The sequence below is a fragment of the Caretta caretta genome, chromosome 17 (genome assembly GCF_965140235.1).
Source record: "Caretta caretta isolate rCarCar2 chromosome 17, rCarCar1.hap1, whole genome shotgun sequence".
In the NCBI taxonomy this organism is placed as follows: domain Eukaryota; kingdom Metazoa; phylum Chordata; order Testudines; family Cheloniidae; genus Caretta; species Caretta caretta.
Window position 1 is genome coordinate 2,978,147 of NC_134222.1, and position 20,084 is coordinate 2,998,230.

Consider the following 20,084-nt stretch of genomic DNA (forward strand, 5'->3'; position numbering starts at 1 on the left):
AACTGAAATAAAAGCACATGAACATCAGCCAATCACTCCAGCATTTAAGAGCGTTTTCCCCTTTAAAAATGGAGTTTAAGGTTTATTAGAATAAAATTACCATCTGATTGCTTTTCATCCCTACATACTTAATACTGAAGGTTTTTCAAAAACATGAGGATCCAAAACACCCTTTATAAAGAAAAAGGTTTATTGTAGAACATGCCATGTGTGCCAGACATTGACCTTGCATAGAGCTAAATCAATGAGATTTAAGAGGCTAACATGTATTCTTTAATCATTATAATTAATCACTATGGTTATCTGAAAGCATTAGCTTTCTAAAACCAAATTTGTGGTTTCTTTCTAGCTGTCTTGTTAGCTGTGTGGATTAGTGATACACATGTGCATGATCTGCCACTAGAGTTGAGGCTCTGTAAGAATGTTAATGTGTAAGTGCCATTTTGAAGACCCGTGACTTAACCATAATAATTTGAAACTTTTGATTTAAAAAGACAACAACATTTGGCTAGTTATTACTCTTTTCTGCCTTAATCAGTTTTGTTGTTTCAAATTTGTTATTTGTTATTGAAAAATAGCTTAGATATTTATCTTTGAAAAGTTGTAACTTGGCATCCTTAAGACTACTTCTATATAAAAAGTCAAATTAGGGAAGACATATGTGTATTTCAACATAGAATTAAAGAGAATACCAGCTTTGACTAACTAGTATTAGTTTGCTAGTCTGATGAGAAGTCTGCTGCTTGCCGGGGGCTAAGATTCGCGATGTGACGGAGAGACTGCCGAGACTCATCAAGCCCTCGGATCGCTACCCCTTCCTGCTTCTCCACGTGGGCACCAATGATACTGCCAAGAATGACCTTGAGCGGATCACTGCGGACTATGTGGCTCTAGGAAGAAGGATAAAGGAGTTGGAGGCGCAAGTGGTGTTCTCGTCCATCCTCCCCGTGGAAGGAAAAGGCCTAGGTAGGGAGCGTCGAATCGTGGAAGTCAACGAATGGCTACGCAGGTGGTGTCGGAGAGAAGGCTTTGGATTCTTCGACCATGGGATGGTGTTCCAAGAAGGAGTGCTAGGCAGAGACGGGCTCCACTTAACGAAGAGAGGGAAGAGCATCTTCGCGAGCAGGCTGGCTAACCTAGTGAGGAGGGCTTTAAACTAGGTTCACCGGGGAAGGAGACCAAAGCCCTGAGGTAAGTGGGAAAGCGGGATACCGGGAGGAAGCACAGGCAGGAATGTCTGTGAGGGGAGGGCTCCTGCCTCATACTGGGAATGAGGGGCAATCAACAGGTTATCTCAAGTGCTTATATACAAATGCACAAAGCCTTGGAAACAAGCAGGGAGAACTGGAGGTCCTGGTGATGTCAAAGAACTATGACGTGATCGGAATAACAGAGACTTGGTGGGATAACTCACATGACTGGAGTACTGTCATGGATGGATATAAACTGTTCAGGAAGGACAGGCAGGGCAGAAAAGGTGGGGGAGTAGCACTGTATGTAAGGGAGCAGTATGACTGCTCAGAGCTCCGGTACGAAACTGCAGAAAAACCTGAGTGTCTCTGGATTAAGTTTAGAAGTGTGTGCAACAAGAGTGATGTAGTGGTGGGAGTCTGCTATAGACCACCGGACCAGGGGGATGAGGTAGATGAGGCTTTCTTCCGGCAGCTCACGGAAGCTACTGGATCGCATGCCCTGATTCTCATGGGTGACTTTAATTTTCCTGATATCTGCTGGGAGAGCAATACAGCGGTGCATAGACAATCCAGGAAGTTTTTGGAAAGCGTAGGGGACAATTTCCTGGCGCAAGTGCTAGAGGAGCCAACTAGGGGGGGCGCTTTTCTTGACCTGCTGCTCACAAACCGGGTAGAATTAGTGGGGGAAGCAAAAGTGGATGGGAATCTGGGAGGCAGTGACCATGAGTTGGTTGAGTTCAGGATCCTGACACAGGGAAGAAAGGTAAGCAGCACGATACGGACCCTGGACTTCAGGAAAGCAGACTTCGACTCCCTCAGGGAACGGATGGCCAGGATCCCCTGGGGGACTAACTTGAAGGGGAAAGGAGTCCAGGAGAGCTGGCTGTATTTCAAGGAATCCCTGTTGAGGTTACAGGGACAAACCATCCCGATGAGTCGAAAGAATAGTAAATATGGCAGGCGACCAGCTTGGCTTAATGGTGAAATCTTAGCGGATCTTAAACATAAAGAAGAAGCTTACAAGAAGTGGAAGGTTGGACATATGACCAGGGAAGAGTATAAAAATATTGCTCGGGCATGTAGGAATGTTATCAGGAGGGCCAAATCGCACCTGGAGCTGCAGCTAGCCAGAGATGTCAAGAGTAACAAGAAGGGTTTCTTCAGGTATGTTGGCAACAAGAAGAAAGCCAAGGAATGTGTGGGCCCCTTACTGAATGAGGGAGGCAAACTAGTGACAGAGGATGTGGAAAAAGCTAATGTACTCAATGCTTTTTTTGCCTCTGTTTTCACTAACAAGGTTAGCTCCCAGACTGCTACGCTGGGCATCACAAAATGGGGAAGAGATGGCCAGCCCTCTGTGGAGATAGAGGTGGTTAGGGACTATTTAGAAAAGCTGGACGTGCACAAGTCCATGGGGCCGGACGAGTTGCATCCGAGAGTGCTGAAGGAACTGGCGGCTGTGATTGCAGAGCCATTGGCCATTATCTTTGAAAACTCGTGGCGAACCGGGGAAGTCCCGGATGACTGGAAAAAGGCTAATGTAGTGCCAATCTTTAAAAAAGGGAAGAAGGAGGATCCTGGGAACTACAGGCCAGTCAGCCTCACTTCAGTCCCTGGAAAAATCATGGAGCAGGTCCTCAAAGAATCAATCCTGAAGCACTTGCATGAGAGGAAAGTGATCAGGAACAGCCAGCATGGATCAACCAAGGGAAGGTCATGCCTGACTAATCTAATCGCCTTCTATGATGAGATTACTGGTTCTGTGGATGAAGGGAAAGCAGTGGATGTATTGTTTCTTGACTTTAGCAAAGCTTTTGACACGGTCTCCCACAGTATTCTTGTCAGCAAGTTAAGGAAGTATGGGCTGGATGAATGCACTACAAGGTGGGTAGAAAGCTGGCTAGATTGTCGGGCTCAACGGGTAGTTATCAATGGCTCCATGTCTAGTTGGCAGCCGGTATCAAGTGGAGTGCCCCAAGGGTCGGTCCTGGGGCCGGTTTTGTTCAATATCTTCATAAATGATCTGGAGGATGGTGTGGATTGCACTCTCAGCAAATTTGCGGATGATACTAAACTGGGAGGAGTGGTAGATACGCTGGAGGAGAGGGATAGGATACAGAGGGACCTAGACAAATTGGAGGATTGGGCCAAAAGAAATCTGATGAGGTTCAATAAGGATAAGTGCAGGGTCCTGCACTTAGGACGGAAGAACCCAATGCACAGCTACAGACTAGGGACCGAATGGCTAGGCAGCAGTTCTGCGGAAAAGGACCTAGGGGTGACAGTGGACGAGAAGCTGGATATGAGTCAGCAGTGTGCCCTTGTTGCCAAGAAGGCCAATGGCATTTTGGGATGTATAAGTAGGGGCATAGCGAGCAGATCGAGGGACGTGATCGTTCCCCTCTATTCGACATTGGTGAGGCCTCATCTGGAGTACTGTGTCCAGTTTTGGGCCCCACACTTCAAGAAGGATGTGGATAAATTGGAGAGAGTCCAGCGAAGGGCAGCAAAAATGATTAGGGGGCTAGAACACATGAGTTATGAGGAGAGGCTGAGGGAGCTGGGATTGTTTAGCCTGCAGAAGAGAAGAATGAGGGGGGATTTGATAGCTGCTTTCAACTACCTGAAAGGGGGTTCCAAAGAGGATGGCTCTAGACTGTTCTCAATGGTAGCAGATGACAGAACGAGGAGTAATGGTCTCAAGCTGCAGTGGGGGAGGTTTAGATTGGATATTAGGAAAAACTTTTTCACTAAGAGGGTGGTGAAACACTGGAATGCGTTACCTAGGGAGGTGGTAGAATCTCCTTCCTTAGAGGTTTTTAAGGTCAGGCTTGACAAAGCCCTGGCTGGGATGATTTAACTGGGAATTGGTCCTGCTTTGAGCAGGGGGTTGGACTAGATGACCTTCTGGGGTCCCTTCCAACCCTTATATTCTATGATTCTATGATTAGGACTAATTATGGTGAATCATGTTCATCTCAAATATTTTCTGCAATGATATTCTGCGTTAAAGTCAACATCCAATCCTGCTTTGTGCTATCATGTCTACATATATTATGGATCTTGGATCTGTGTGGTGGTAGGTACCAGCTGAGCTGTAATACCCTGTGAAAACAGGCAGAGTTAAAGAGGGTGCAGCAGCCTGTGCTTTGAATTTGTATTTCTTTTTAGGGGCTGACTATTACTAACATGACTGTGCAATCTGTATTGTCCGCCAGCTATTAAGAGAACTCTCCTGCACTGTGAGGGTATGATCCAACAAATCCCTTGACATTGGAGTTACCTTTTTTTCCACACTTGAATAAGTCACATAAGTTGGGAATTTTGCAAATAGAAAATCAGTCACATAAGAGCTGGCACATTTAAAAAAACCTGAAATCTTTGACTTGGCATTTATGCTACAAGCTTTACTATTAAGTGTCTTCATTTATCTTTTTTTTTAAGTTAAATCTAGTATTGGCACTTGGCATTCTGAGATAATTTAGGTGAATTTTGTGTAATTTGTCTGTGTAGTGACATAGTTATCCCTAACATTGGCTGCAGATTAATAGTTGCCAACCAGTCATTCAGTGAGCTGTAACAGCTAGCCCAATACTGTACTCAGACCCTTTCCTAGACCCATGGAGACATGGTAGCTAGCTCAAATATGGTGAATCAATGGAGCGTAATGGGTTTCAATTGTTTTGTCTGCTTTGTTCATCCATTTCCTATCCCCCCAAGAGGATCTCCTGCAATAGCAGGGTACAGTGAGAAATAAGAAATCAGAACTGGCTGTGGGCCTTCCCTAAGTTCATATCTGTCGGAGCATACTATGTGCTATTAAAACAACAACCACCTAAAGAAAACATAAGCTACTACCCAACCAACAGTTCATACATGTTAGTTAAATTGGTTGCATCCTGAAAAGAAAGTTGTTGAACATATTTTTTTTCTTGAATGTTTTCCTAATGGCTGCTTTGCTTTTCAAACGCAGGGCTCCAGCTACAAACTGTTTTAAATATTGTGATTGTTGTGCTAATTTTATTCCTTGATATGATCTAAAATGAAATACACAGACAAAGTTTGGCAGCTAATAACATTGGGTGTATTGTAGGCTGAACTGTGCAAGCTTCTCCGCGGAATGCAGGTAGACTTGGAGCACGCTGCTAATTCGGGTTTCATCCTTCCCACTTCAGTGGTATCAATATACCATATTCCTGACTTGCGTTTATCCTTTTTTTTGTTCCAGTCATGGGCACATTCTCTGCCTTACTCCACTCTTCATTCTTGACCTACACAGTACTCTTTATTCTAGTCCAAAGACTCTTCTGATTGGAGACTGTCATGTTGAATTAATGAATTTATGACATGGACAATGATCGTTAAAGTCTCGGTGAAGAACCCCAAATAAATTTTGCTTTAGATCTAGGTAGAATGGCCTTCCCTAATGTGGCTTTTTATATAGAAGTAATCTTAAGGATGCCAAGTTGCAACTTTTCAAAAATAAATAACTTGGTTGTTTTTCATGTGAAATAACCAAATTGATTAAGGCATAAAAGAGAGTAATTACTAGACAAATGTTGTTGTTGTTTTTTTAAATCAAAAGGCCTAAATGTTTAAAAAGACATTAAATTTAGAAATAACTGCAGATAGTAAAAAACCTAACCCACCTGTTGGAAGTAGTTCTGATACAGAAAAGGGAAATTCGGCACAAAGAGGGGGAGTGAGTTGCTCAAGATCAGTGAGCGCAGAGCTGGGAATAAAGCCCAGCTCTGACTCCCAGTTCTGTGCTTTAACCTAGAAACAGTACTACGAGGGTGGGGTGGGGTGGGATGTGTGTGGGGAATTAAACCATACATCAAGGAAAGTTAAAAAGCCACGTGTGCTTGTGCATCTGGTTGCCTGTTTTTGAAATAAACAAGCAAAAGATGTATGTTTGATTTGCTTCCAGCATTCTTTTGAACTCCAATTCTTAACTAGAACAGCTTTGTCCCCCAAGGTTTTTATTTAAATTAGGAGCCTAACAATTATTGAAAGTCTTTGACATGGGCTAGTTCTAATAAAGCAGAAGCACATCTTGAGCAGAGTCAGTGACGGCTTTGTTCTGCAGTATCACTTTTGCTTACAATATTTGAAAAAGCTATTTTATTCTTAAAGGAGCCTTCCCCACTGAGTTCAGTGTTCAGAGTTTATGCTGAATAATTGCTTTATAACATTTGCCTCCCCTGTTTGTAGTTTTACATCTTGTTGGTGTCTTGCTGTGAAGTACCCGTCAGTCAGTCTGTAGCAAATTTAAATGCCCGTTTTGAGTAACATCAAGGCATTTACTTACCGCCTCAGCACAGCGTTTTAATGGAATGACTAACCTGTCAGCTTTGTGTACTTCAAACAACCGAGAGTGCTAAAGGAGTTGGCGGATGTGGTTGCAGAGCCATTGGCCATTATCTTTGAAAACTCGTGGCGATCGGGGGAAGTCCCGGACGACTGGAAAAAGGCTAATGTAGTGCCCATCTTTAAAAAAGGGAAGAAGGAGGATCCTGGAAACTACAGGCCTGTCAGCCTCACCTCAGTCCCTGGAAAAATCGTGGAGCAGGTCCTCAAGGAATCAATTCTGAAGCACTTAGAGGAGAGGAAAGTGATCAGGAAGAGTCAGCATGGATTCACCAAGGGCAAGTCATGCTTGACTAATCTAATTGCCTTCTATGACGAGATAACTGGCTCTGTGGATGAAGGGAAAGCAGTGGACGTGTTGTTCCTTGACTTTAGCAAAGTTTTTGACACGGTCTCCCACAGTATTCTTGCCAGCAAGTTAAAGAAGTATGGGCTGGATGAATGGACTGTAAGGTGGATAGAAAGCTGGCTAGATTGTTGGGCTCAACGGGTAGTGATCAATGGCTCCATGTCTAGTTGGTAGCCGGTATCAAGTGGAGTGCCCCAAGTGTCGGTCCTGGGGCCGGTTTTGTTCAATATCTTCATAAATGATCTGGAGGATGGTGCGGATTGCACCCTCAACAAGTTTGCAGATGACACTAAACAGGGAGGAGAGGTAGATACGCTGGAAGGTAGGGATAGGATACAGAGGGACCTAGACAAATTGGAGGATTGGGCCAAGAGAAATCTGATGAGGTTCAACAAGGACAAGTGCAGAGTCCTGCACTTAGGACGGAAGAATCCAATGCACCACTACAGACTAGGGACCGAATGGCTCGGCAGCAGTTCTGCAGAAAAGGACCTAGGGGTTACAGTGGACGAGAAGCTGGATATGAGTCAACAACGTGCCCTTGTTGCCAAGAAGGCCAATGGCATTTTGGGCTGCATAAGTAGGGGCATTGCCAGCAAATTGAGGGACGTGATCGTTCCCCTCTATTCAACACTGGTGAGGCCTCATCTGGAGTACTGTGTCCAGTTTTGGGCCCCACACTACAAGAAGGATGTGGAAAAATTGGAAAGAGTCCAGCGGAGGGCAACAAAAATGATTATGGGACTGGAACACGTGACTTATGAGGAGAGGCTGAGGGAACTGGGGATGTTTAGTCTATGAAAGAGAAGAATGAGGGGGGATTTGATAGCTGCTTTCAACTACCTGAAAGGGGGTTCCAAAGAGGATGGCTCTAGACTGTTCTCAGTGGTAGCAGATGACAGAACAAGGAGTAATGGTCTCAAGTTGCAGTGGGGGAGATTTAGGTTGGATATTAGGAAAAACTTTTTCACTTTGAGGGTGGTGAAACACTGGAATGCGTTACCTAGGGAGGTGGTGGAATCTCCTTCCTTAGAAGTTTTTAAGGTCAGGCTTGACAAAGCCCTGGCTGGGATGATTTCGTTGGGGTTGGCCCTGCTTTGAGCAGGGGGTTGGACTAGATGACCTCCTGAGTTCCCTTCCAACCCTGATATTCTATGATTCTAAGGAGTGATGTTTGAAATGTGTGATCTTGCAACTACCCGGTCTCATTTTCTTCATAAATTTCATACCTGAGGCAAGTTGTTACATGGACATCCTCTGTAATCACTTCGTACGTTGTCGAAGTTTACTGTTGCAGGGAGCAGTCTCACCTCTCATCAAACAAGACAATAGCAGTTGTAATAGGTGATATGCTGTGTGTGTGCATAATGTATGTGAACACTATTAATTGACTGGAAAGAAGACCCTTATGCACCCACATTTCTGTTGTGTGGGCTGAAAAATATTTTAGTGCAAAACAGTAAGTAAAGCGCTTACAATGCTGTTACCATGTATTCATATCCATTTAACTTCAGCTAGCATGAAATTAAGACTACATTTCTGGCGTGGGGGTTATTTGGTGCGTCTGTGAGAATTAGCGGGATATTGCATTCTTGTAGTTTTCATTACCATGGGGTTGCCTTGTTTTAAAACTCATCACAACTCTGGTTGATAAGTTATTGCAAAGGTGGGGTGGCCTTGAAAACTGGGTTTTGCAAGTATTTTATTATTTATTCATTGAGAAAGTGGTGGGAATGGGTTTAGAACAGACTAGTAGAGTAACCCGGAATTCCCGGTATAAATAATGTACACTGTTTAAAGAATTTCCTTGGATCTGTAAATGTCTCTTACTTTTGTAGATGCCTATTATACATCATTGGTTGTGTGTTTTAGCCCCAAAGGACTTAAGAGATTTTCTGTAAGAGGAAAGTCTCTTAGAGTAGGGTAAAACAAACTGTTGTCCAGCCCATGCAAAGGACTGCTGCTGAGATCATTGTCCTTTCCCACCAATCTATTGCTGGGATTTGCAGAGGAGTCCAAGGAAGCTAGATGTGTAACTCCCGCTGCAAATGCAATCAAATTTGGGCACCTAAATCCCATAAGGCATCTTTGGAAATGCCAGCCTCATTCATGCCTTTGGGCACAATTCGCTGGATGGCATTATATACACTTATGGAGCTATATTGAAATAACGATTTCTGAATCCATCCCCTGTCTTTCTGGAGGTGTAAATAATCAGAGCTGACTAGAAAACAGAAACCATTTCTAGTGAGAAATTTCATATTTTTGAAAAAATGTTCATCCTGAATGAGGGTGAAAAGTGGACTGCAAAAATTTTCATGGGAAGGGATTTATAGAAAAATTCAGGAGAACAAAACTGGGATTTTTCTGCTTCTCAGTTGCCCACCTTGAAGACTCCAGCAGAAGGCAACAAAAATGATTATGGGACTGGAACACATGACTTATGAGGAGAGGCTGAGGGAGCTAGGATTGTTTAGTCTGCGGAAGAGAAGAATGAGGGGGGATTTGATAGCTGCTTTCAGCTACCTGAAAGGGGGTTCCAAAGAGGATGGCTCTAGACTGTTCTCAGTGGTAGCAGATGACAGAACGAGGAGTAATGGTCTCAAGTTGCAGTGGGGGAGGTTTAGGTTGGATATTAGGAAAAACTTTTTCACTAGGAGGGTGGTGAAGCACTAGAATGCGTTACCTAGGGAGGTGGTGGAATCTCCTTCCTTAGAGGTTTTTAAGGTCAGGCTTGACAAAGCCCTGGCTGGGATGATTTAGTTGGGGATTGGTCCTTCTTTGAGCAGCGGGTTGGACTAGATGACCTCCTGAGGTCCCTTCCAACCCTGATATTCTTTGATTCTATGATGCAGGAGCGGGGGGCTTGGGACTCTTGGCTGCAGGCATGAGGGGTCGGGGGCTTTAGCCCTGCGGGCTGGGTCTCAGGGCTTCAGCAAGGGGGGGCTTGGGGCTTCAGCCGCAGAGCTGGCCAGGGTGGGCCTCTAGGCTCCAGATTTTAGCCTTCAGGCTGGGTGGAAGTTTGGGGCTTTAGCCTTGCGGGACTGGGTGCAGGGGGCTTCAGCTGGGGGTTGGGGGCTTCTGCCCCACGGGGGCACCAGGGCTTGGGACTCCAGGTTTCAGCCCTGGGCTTGGGGCTTTCAGCCCTGCGGGGAGCGCTAGGGCTTCTGCCACAGGGCCCCATGCACCCGTGAAGCTGGCTTATAGCCCCCCAGGGGAGCATGGCCCCCTGAATGAGAACCGTTGATCTAGTCAGTCCTCCAGCATAACATTGGCCATTGAATTTCATTGGCCATTGTAACAGACCTCTTGATGTCCCTGGGGGTCTGAATTTTGGTATAGTGTAGTGGCTCTCCCCTTCTAAAGGTGATCTCCTTCAAATCCCCATTGGTAACAAGAACTAGATTCCATCCCCCTCCCTATCCCCAGCCTCTTTAGCTTTGCTGTCAGGTAAAACGTGAAGAATGCTCCTTTCACTTGTGAGACTTGTTTCTATTGAGTATAATTTCACCTTTGGAAGAATGCCATCTTGTACTATCAGCAGATAAAAAGGCTAGCCTGAGAGTGCAGGAAATTTTACAAGAAATCAAGTTGGCAAAACACCATTGCAGATCATCATACATTACTGAATTGCATCTCAAATTTGTGTTACAGATGGTTTAAAGGTAGAGTGCACTTTAAAGTTTAAAACTGACAGACATTCAGTGTGTTGTGTATTTAACCCTGCAATTATAGGAATCATTTTTTGAAACATAATGAATGGGCAGATGGTTGCTATATCAGTAATTTGGCCGAATCCCTAGCTGGAAGCCCCATGCTTTACTGCATCTCTCTCTCTCTCAAAAAAAAAAAAAGACAGCAGATGAAGATTCACAGAATTGGGGAGTCAGAGCACATTAAGGCTTTCTACAGAGATTTTTTTAATAGAGTTGTGAACAGAACAGTATTAAAAGAAAAACCTCAATTGTTCATTTTTCATTCTTTGTTGGTTTTGCTGGAAATGACTTGCATTAATACCCTGAGCAACATTTAGGGCTGTTGTTTGCAGGACAGTAATCCTTTTGAAGATATTAATCTTGCAGTCCCTCACTTTGTCTCTCCCACCTATAAAATAGGTAAGCATTATTATGCCCACTTGACAGAGAAGTGAACTGTCTTACCCAAGCTTACACAGTAAGTCAGTGATTGAACTGGGAATGGGATACGGGAGTCATGATGATCCGTTGTCTGCAAGAATACAATTAATAGACAGCACTCTTCCCCATGATGCACTTGTGCAGTCCCCTTGTTCAGAGGTGTATGCAAATTAGTGTGTAGTGTTGTATCTTGATAGATCCAGTTTCTTTTGTCAGGTTAATGTTCAGCTTTTGTGAAGCTGCTCCTTAAAACGTTTGCATATGAATGATTAAGTATTGATTGTTTCTTGGCCAAAAATATATTCTCTTTTTCCCTGGGTTACAACATGTAATGAAAGCAGCGCTTGTAATGTTGAGGCTGCATATGGTATGTAAAACTTGAAGAAAAGCCGATATAGTCCATTAGTGATTTACTGGAATTGTTCTGACAGTTGTGGTTAGTGATAATGACTTACAGTAATGGCTGTCCCTGTTTTAGTTCATTTAGTATGTTTCCTGTGGGTAATATACAACAATTATGGGGGTGGGGGGTCAGTCTCTCCAGGAACCTACACTGCCAAGAGCAGAGAGCCTCCAGAAACTTCATTATGGGGATCTTAGTGACATCCAGCCAATCACTTTTGGGCTCTTACTAGTGATGGAAAACCAGCTGCTTTACTTAATTAACTTCTAAGGTATAGATGATTTGGGATAGTCTCTTTTTATATTAGGCTTTTAACTGTCCTCCTCAGATAAATTGTGTACTAGAAACTGACAGGAAATGGGTGCCTTCGTGGTAGCCTTATAGCAGAGGTAATCAGTTATTTTCTGTCAAGGTCCAAATTTCTTGATCAAGGTCCAGACTCCAGAGAAGAAAATAATAAATGACAATAATGATTATCATAAGTAAATAAAAAGATTTCAGGGTCCGTTCAAAAGCATCTGATGGTCCGGATTTGGCCCACGGTCCACCTATTGACAACCCCTGCCTTATAGGGTCCCTTCAAAGGACAAAAAGTAGCCTTTGTTAAATCAGTAGGTTTCTCTTTGTGCTTTAGGCCCAGAATACAGCACTAACAGGTGGGGTATTCTGTCTGCAGGTATTGATACTGGGCTTGGTACTGTAGTATCTGAGCACTTTACAAGTTCTCATTTATAACTTCAAGGTAGTCCTTTCTGAGGAGCCCCTTGGAGCAAGGAAGTAAAGGTTTGGATGGCAATTTTGGTGGGTATGAGAGAGAATTGAGGCTGAATGGGAGAGATCATAAATAGTAAGCAAATAATATGTATCCTGAGCTGCTGAATAATGCTGATTTTTCCCCACACACTAGTCTAATCAGATGGTTAGATGATGCCAACATCTGCTGTCTGTGAATGTACCATGTAGTGTGGCTCCTTGTTCAGTCTCCAGTATTTTAATAAATAATTCTGCCAAAGCATTTGTGGCAAGTTGTCTAGGAAATTTTGTTGGAATTTAAAATGTGAGGCTTTCCCCCTTGCTGCTGTTATAAGCATTTCCAGGCATAGTGCTCAGTGACTGGTTGCCGTTTGTTCTCACTTGCATATTTTTATGATGCATAAACTGCATGTGGACTATCTGAAAAGAAATTAAACTCCCAGTGACATTGTATGCCCACTGGCGAGGGTGAGGGATTATATTTCAATGCCTTTCACTCCAGATTTAACAGATTGCTTATGCTGATGGGAGTTGCATTAGAAGATAAATTCTTTAGTGCCCAGTATTGCTCTGTTGTCTCCCTACCAATTTAGTGTCTGCTCTCAATCTTCATGCAACTCTCTGGCTACCAAATGTTAAATTCCACACTACAGTGATCTGCAGAATAAGCCCACTTGGATGTTTAGAGTCTGTAAATGGGGTGTTCAATCAAGATTTCTGCATATCTGTGTAATATCTTAATGTTAATAGAAAAGGAGTACTTGTGGCACCTTAGAGACTTACATTACATTAGAGATGTTAATGTCTCATGTGCCTGCAGGATATTTGTGCAGGTCTTTATGCTTGAGAACTGCAGACTTTCTACACTTTTTCATTATGCCTATGAGAAAGTAAAGTCTGAAAACTGTTACTCTTAGCCTTTTTATCTTCAAGAATTTGTTTTAATTAATATATGAAGCAAAACCTGCAAGCTTGCAGTTTGCTCAGAGATTTGTACCTCTATCCATCTGCTCTCAAAATCGTTTCAGTATAAGGAACCATTTATCCCTGAAAACACTCATTTCATCTGAAGTCATTACCTTTTTGACTGATTATCTCTTTTTCAGATTTTGTCATGGTGGAGACCTGAGATTTATACTTTGTAGTCAAATCTATCCCCCTACTCCTCCCTGTTTGTCATATGCTTTTCACATACCTCAAGCTGCTGCTTCCACCAGTACTTGGCTAGAGGCTCAGCAAGGACTTTCCTGTTATTTGCACTGGGCTCTTTTTACGGTGTTTCCTTTTATGGACAGTAGCATTACAAAGGTGGAAATTTTAATTTCATTTTTAGTTTCCTTTTTGGTGGACAAAACATTTTGTTCACTACCACAGAATAAAATGTATTCTAGTTTTCATTCCCTACTTAATCTTAAAAAGTTGAATGATCTGAGTTTTTTTTTTCTTTTTGCCCAAAACAAGAGAGATGTTTGATCTTTGCTTTTGATCAACCAGAGCTTTTTACTTTAGAGCCTCCACTTGTTTTTTTCAAAATGATTGAGTAGCTGGCCATGCAAGTCAAGTATGCTTTCTCCTGGTCCGTATGTTTGCAATATTAAATGCATTTTGTAATATTACATTCCTTGAAGCTTCTAGTTGCCTAGCCTGGTGATCCGGGTCTGTGAATGTAGAAATGATCTAATGCAAGCAGTTTGGTGGAATCCAGGTTGGCAATTAATCACACTCCTCCAACTGAAAGATAGGGTGTGCCCCCAACACCAGCCAATAAGGTTAACAAGGGCATGAGAGGCCAGTTGGGTCACCTGGCATCACCTGAAAGAGAGGGCCAGGATTAATTGAGAGTGAAGCCCAGCTAGGGAAGTGCTAGGCCAGCTCTATAAAGTCAAGGGGCTGAAAGCAGAAGGGGGCTGGAATCTGCAGTCACTTCCTGGAAGGAGGGAGGTCATCCGGGCTCAGGAGAAAGCCCCAAGGGGAGAGTATGCAGTGGGATTCTGTCCTGTAGTAAGGAGTCTAACACAAGGCTGGGAAGGGTTAAGTAGCCATGGAAGTAGAGTAAGCTCCAGTGGTAAACCCAGAAGCAAGAAAGAAAGGATCGGGAGGCTTGGTAGGAAGGAGCCCAGGGAAACAGCAACAGGGGATGGGGACTGAGGGCCTAGATTGCTCTTAGAGGGTCTCTGGGCTGGAACCTGGTATAGTGGGAGACCTGGGTTCCCCTGCCAGTCACTAAGATAGTGGTACACAGGCCAAAGTGAGGCTGACCAATCTGGAAATGCATTTGGACAGTGATCCTGCTGAACTGTGTAACTTCAGAAGGGGTGGACCAAACAGTGACCTGGCTGGAGAGCCAAATTACTGGAACAAAGACTGTTGCAAAGCAACCAATGAGTAGCAAGGGGCACCTGCTGTAGTGGGAGCTGCAATCCCAGACTAGATACAAGGAAGCACACCTGCAGAGTGTAGTGACCCCGTTACAAGGAGAAACAAAGTAAAGCTACTAGCTTTACAAATGAAATGAGCTCCAGCTACAAAAAGAGAGGAAAAGAAAAAGCCAGCAAAATGCTGTTAGCCAGTCTACTCTGTGTTTTCTCATTTATATCAAAATGATTCTTACTGTTATGAAATAGGGCCCTGAAGTTTATGCTTGAAGCATCTGATTGTGTCTCAGAGGTTAAAGTACTCTCCTTAGCCTTCTTTCATAAAAGGACTTTGAGGTGTGTACAAATTAACTGTCTTGCTGACACTTACGTAACTTCGTTCCCTTTCAAGTAAACCCACTGGGTGAAATCCTGGTCCCAGTGATGTCAGTGGCAAAATTCTCATTGGCTTGAATAGGACAAAGATTTATCCTATTTTTTAATCATGAAGTGACAGTCGGCATCAGTGATTGAATTCACTGCTATTTCGCTGGCAAACCTGACTTGGGAGGCAGGATATTTGGTGGTTAAAAATTTTGTATTGTGAGCAGGGTTCTTCTCCCCCCCGCCCATCCCCCAAGCCCTCTCTTGTTTCACTTGATCTATATCTGTCTTTATGTGGATGACAAATTGGAAGATCTTTCCTATTGTTACAGTACTTGCATGGAGGCCTGATTATTTCATATGCATTATTGCTACAGTTGGATTCATGCCATCTGCTATAATATTTGATTGTCTCAGCATCTTTTCATCATTCCTTTCAGAGGTATTTTTAAATGACTTTGTCAAAGCTCCATCTGTGTGGACAGGTGAAAAATTCCTGGCATATTGAAACAGATGGCAAATCAGAGTAATATTGCCCTGAACAATCATTCCTTGCTTAGATGTTCACAGAGTAATGTCCACCAGATTTGCAGTTTTCATTTGGAAAACAGAACAGCAAAGTCATGATATTTTATAAGGAGCCCATTTGTCTATGCTTTGAGCTTGTCAGTTAAGCAGGGAAATTAACTACCTCATACCTCAGTTAGCTACTAATTACTTAGGTTCATATTTATTGTTTTAACTATTTTCTTTTTCTTGACTTTGCATACTTTTCATATTCTGTATCACTAGTACGTATAGTTTGTCTGGTTAGTTTTTCACCTGGCGCATAGGTTTAAATGTCCTTCCATCTTTAGATCAAATTTGTACAAAATTAAATTAATAGTAAAGCACAGAGCATGCTTCCTAAAATATTGATCAGACATTTTCTGATCCTTTTAACATTTGTACCAAAAAACCTCCTCAGCACATCAGATTCTGATTTCATCACAAACAAGTAGTGTCTGAATAGAACTAGACAAGCTACCTGAAGAGATTTAACTTCCTTAGAGATCTGTGAATGTTTAAAATATTTCAATTAAACATTTCAATTGAAATAACTCACGATTTTGAGTCAAAGTAGGCAAAGTGCAAAATTTTGTTCTGCCATGCTTTCTTTATACGCTTTGAATTACTGAAGTCACCTGAAATCAAGCTCTGAAGAATTTTTGCACAAGTCAGCAGATAACCTTAGATTTTCTCCATTCTACAAGTGCAAGTTTTCAGTCACCATACTAAATTCTGTTTTCACATTTTAATTTCTGAGCAGAATAAAGTGTAGGTAATTATATAAAAATAGTAAACTTGTCATTTAAAAACACTGTAAATCAAGCTTCCTTGTTCTAACATCCTGGCAGTAGAAATTAACATAAAATGTTCTACTGAGATGCAGCAAATGTTCAGGAAGAGTCAAGATAGTACAGTGGGTTGAAGCATTAGCCATCCTCTCCTCTTGGATGGAATTCCAGGAAGTGTATGCGCACAGTAATACCAGCTTGTGAAAGTAACTTGTGTTAAATGTAGAACTGTGGTCTAGTAGTTACAGCTTCAGGGCTTTGGATTCTTTTCCTGACTGCCATGTGTGTACTGTAGGACTTCGGGTGAATCACATAACCTCCCCGTTTCTTGATATATCCAGTTGTAAAATGGATGGTATAAAGCTTACCTATATCTTGGATGGGTGGGTGTGGAGTTCAATGCATTTTAAAAGCCTTGGCTGAGAGAGACCATGTGAATACATATCATTGTCTGTCATTAGGACAGACTTTCTATGATTTGACATATGCTCAAGTTTGATTCTTGAAAAGTTTTCATACTTCTTTTAAACTTTAAGATTTCTAATACATTGATCTTGTCTATAAACTACTGCTATCTCTTTAAAGAGTCATGGGCAAAATGTCAGGAAAAAATGTAAGTCCTAAAGCAGCTGAGTAACAGTGACTGTAAACTGCACAATTACACACCCTAGTTCACTTTCTGCTGAGGTTTGTACATGTGCTGCAGGTTGGTGACTGGAGTATGCTTTAGAAAATACTGTCAATCTGTTCAGCTTCGCAGTGAGAGGCAGTCAAAGGAAGGTGTGACCTTGGAAGACTGAGATGAAGGATATATTGAAGTAGTGATGTGCAGTAGATTTGCATGAATTCCCAGCTTCAAGGAGATTTACGTGATAAGAATAGAGGGGTCTAGACCATCTAGTATAAGAACACCAAGACTGGTTGTTCTGTCGTACACAAGTCAGTTTTACTTGCTGTGCTTCACTCATTCTGAAGAGACTGTCACATGCATCTGATACCTTTGGAACAAATGAAAATCATTGCCATTTATAAAAATGAAGAATTGCTGCATTTTTGTTACTTCGGTTCAGATGGCTGTAACATTTTTTGTGGTGGAGTTTTCTTCTAATCCACCTGAATGGTATAGGTGATGAAAGATGTATGGCTGTGTTAGCCCAGATTATCCACCTCTGCTAGTCTTCACCACAGAGTTAGCTTTATTTTGGAGTTGAAGTGATTTTATGTGTGTGGATAGTTTATGGAGTGCTTTGGGATATAAGGTGCAGTAGAAGTAAGCTAATCCATTGCCTATTGCTTGACTCATTGTGTTTGTGACCAAAGTGCTTCAGAGCAGATGCACTCTGTTATGACAGCATGAGATTCATCCAACTGGAAGAAGACTTAATTAGAAAAGAGATTCTGTTTATACACATTTTGGTAATCAGAAGTAATGGGAATAGAAATAAGACATGCACGACTTCATTTTGAAGAGTTACATATTTTTATAGTAAATTGTTATTGCTGTAGAAAAACCTTTTTTCACCCCAAAGCGTAGTCTGTCAAAACTCCTGTGCATTGAACTGAACTGGGATGTGATCTGTCAGCATTTTGAATCTGGCTGTAGGTTTAACCAAGTTTTATTAAAACCAGATATTGCATCTGATGAGTATATCAGTTCTGTATGATGAAACTGGTTGCTAAACTGCTGCACGGCTTGTGGGAATGTGGCAGGGGCGTTTCATTGGGGATGGGATACCTGAGAGCCTATAACCTGAGCCAGGAGGGGGAGGAGGGAGGTAACACCTCTGCCTGGGAAACTGGACAAAGACTGCAGGGGAGAGCCTGCTGGAATGGTTGTTGGTTTCAGTTTTGTGCTGGGTGGTGGAATGCAAGGAACCCCAAGGCTGGGGTCTAAGCTCCCTGCCCCCCAGAAGGACTTGACTGAGGGGTCCTGGTTGTACCCACAAGCTCTGTTTTAGACTGTGTTCCTATTGTCCAATAAACCTTCTGTTTTGCTGACTGAGAGTCACGGTGAATCCCAGGAAGAGGGGTGCAGGACCTGGACTCCCCCACACTTTGTGATGCTAGGCTTCAGAGGCTGACAGTGACATCTTGCCCCTGTAAATAGGGCTGTAACTTTCCTTTCAAGGCACCATGTGGCCGCTTATGGCCCCTCCCAGACTTTATGGGAGTCTCACTTTCACTGGTTTCAGAGTAACAGCCATGTTAGTCTGTATTCGCAAAAAGAAAAGGGGTACTTGTGCTTTCCATCTGTTATTTAGTTTCTTATTTCCTCTAGATCAGCATCATTTTGGGTCACCCGCACAATCCACCTGTTGGAGTTAGAGGAGATATCAGTGTTCTAAAGGAACACACTCAAATTGGTTATGTACCATTGAGAAATTTTTCTTTCCTTCCTATCTCCTCCAGCGATTAGTGGATGCCCTGAAACTTGATATTTGGCTATCTTTACATAGTCTCCATAACTACAGTATTTGGCTGTCTCCCCAGACTGACTACTGATCGTGTGAAGAAGCCGGTTTTTTAGATTGTTCTAATTTATTTGCCACTGATTTGAGTGACTTTATTTTAGAGGCTGATGGGGGCCAATCCACTTTTACTACACCCTTACAATCTTGACTGCCTTGGTTGAGTCCTCTCTATTTCTTTTCACACTGAATATTTTTGGCTGGCTGTAGTCTCTCTCCATGTTTTCATAATATTAACCCAAGCCATGGACTACACTGAAAATAGCAACTTGTTTGTTTTCACTCTCCTTAACACAGACAAATCGGGACATCTTGTGTTAGCATCTGCTTCTGGGAGAGTGAATATATATATACACACACAGTGCACAAGTTGCTACTTGGGTGTGATCACACTAGTGTGATAGGGCGTACATGTGGGGATTTCTGGTAAAGTTTCAAATTGGGCAGATTGTTGCAAAGAGGAGGCAGAACTCAGCTCTGCTTTCAAATGGCTCATGGAAACTTATTTTCTTGAGCTAACTGAAGGAAAAACTGAGTCCTGGAAGTGAGTGGGAGCAAAAAGAATGTAAGGTGAGAATAACCGTACCTCTTTTACTTCCCATACCCCTTTTACTTTGGCAGCAATAAATTCGACTTTCTGTGGAGGACTGTGTGTTGTTTTAAATAAAAACTTCAGATTGATTTCTACGCCAGGTTAAAGTAGCAAACACTTCCCTTTCTCAGCATCTCTTCTAGGATTCATGTAGTTCTGTAGAATAAACATTGCGTAAGATGAAGACACGTAAATTGTTCAACAGTGATGTATGGAACAAAGAGAAGAAATGCACTTAAGTCCTACAACATAGATCTGAATGTACTGCCTTGATTTGGGGAGAGGGGTGGAATTTTTGTTTTGTTTTGTGTTAATTCATGCTGGTCAGGAGACTTTTTTTTTCTTCTGTTTTTTACACTCCTAAGCTGATGCTGAGTGTTTGTTGATTTAACAGTGCATTTTAAAAAAGGTGTATACTTGACTAGATATTCTTAAATTTAGAAATATGGGAGCATCACCTGATGACAGATACTGAAATATTGTGATGATGAAGATGAGTGTGGAATAAAAACCTAGATACATTGCACTGCTACGTTAAAGTTTTACCTGTTTTATTGCGAGACACTTCTGTTTTCAGTGTTTTGTAACTTGCTATAAAATATAGCTTTGAAATGAAACTGGGTATTTACAATAACCTGAGTTATAGAAAAAACAAAATCATTTGAATGTTCCAGGCATTTTGTTTGTTCGCTAACCTCATATGGCTTTTATGTTTAAATGAAATGTTCTTCTCCGTGACATGGTC

General features: G+C 42.4%; 1 protein-coding gene across 3 annotated transcripts in view; it reads left to right on the forward strand.

The window, feature by feature from the left end:
• Window positions 1-20,084, forward strand: part of GOSR1 (golgi SNAP receptor complex member 1) — a 68,700-nt gene that overhangs the window by 26,159 nt on the left and 22,457 nt on the right. The gene's annotated exons all lie outside the window — the stretch shown is intronic.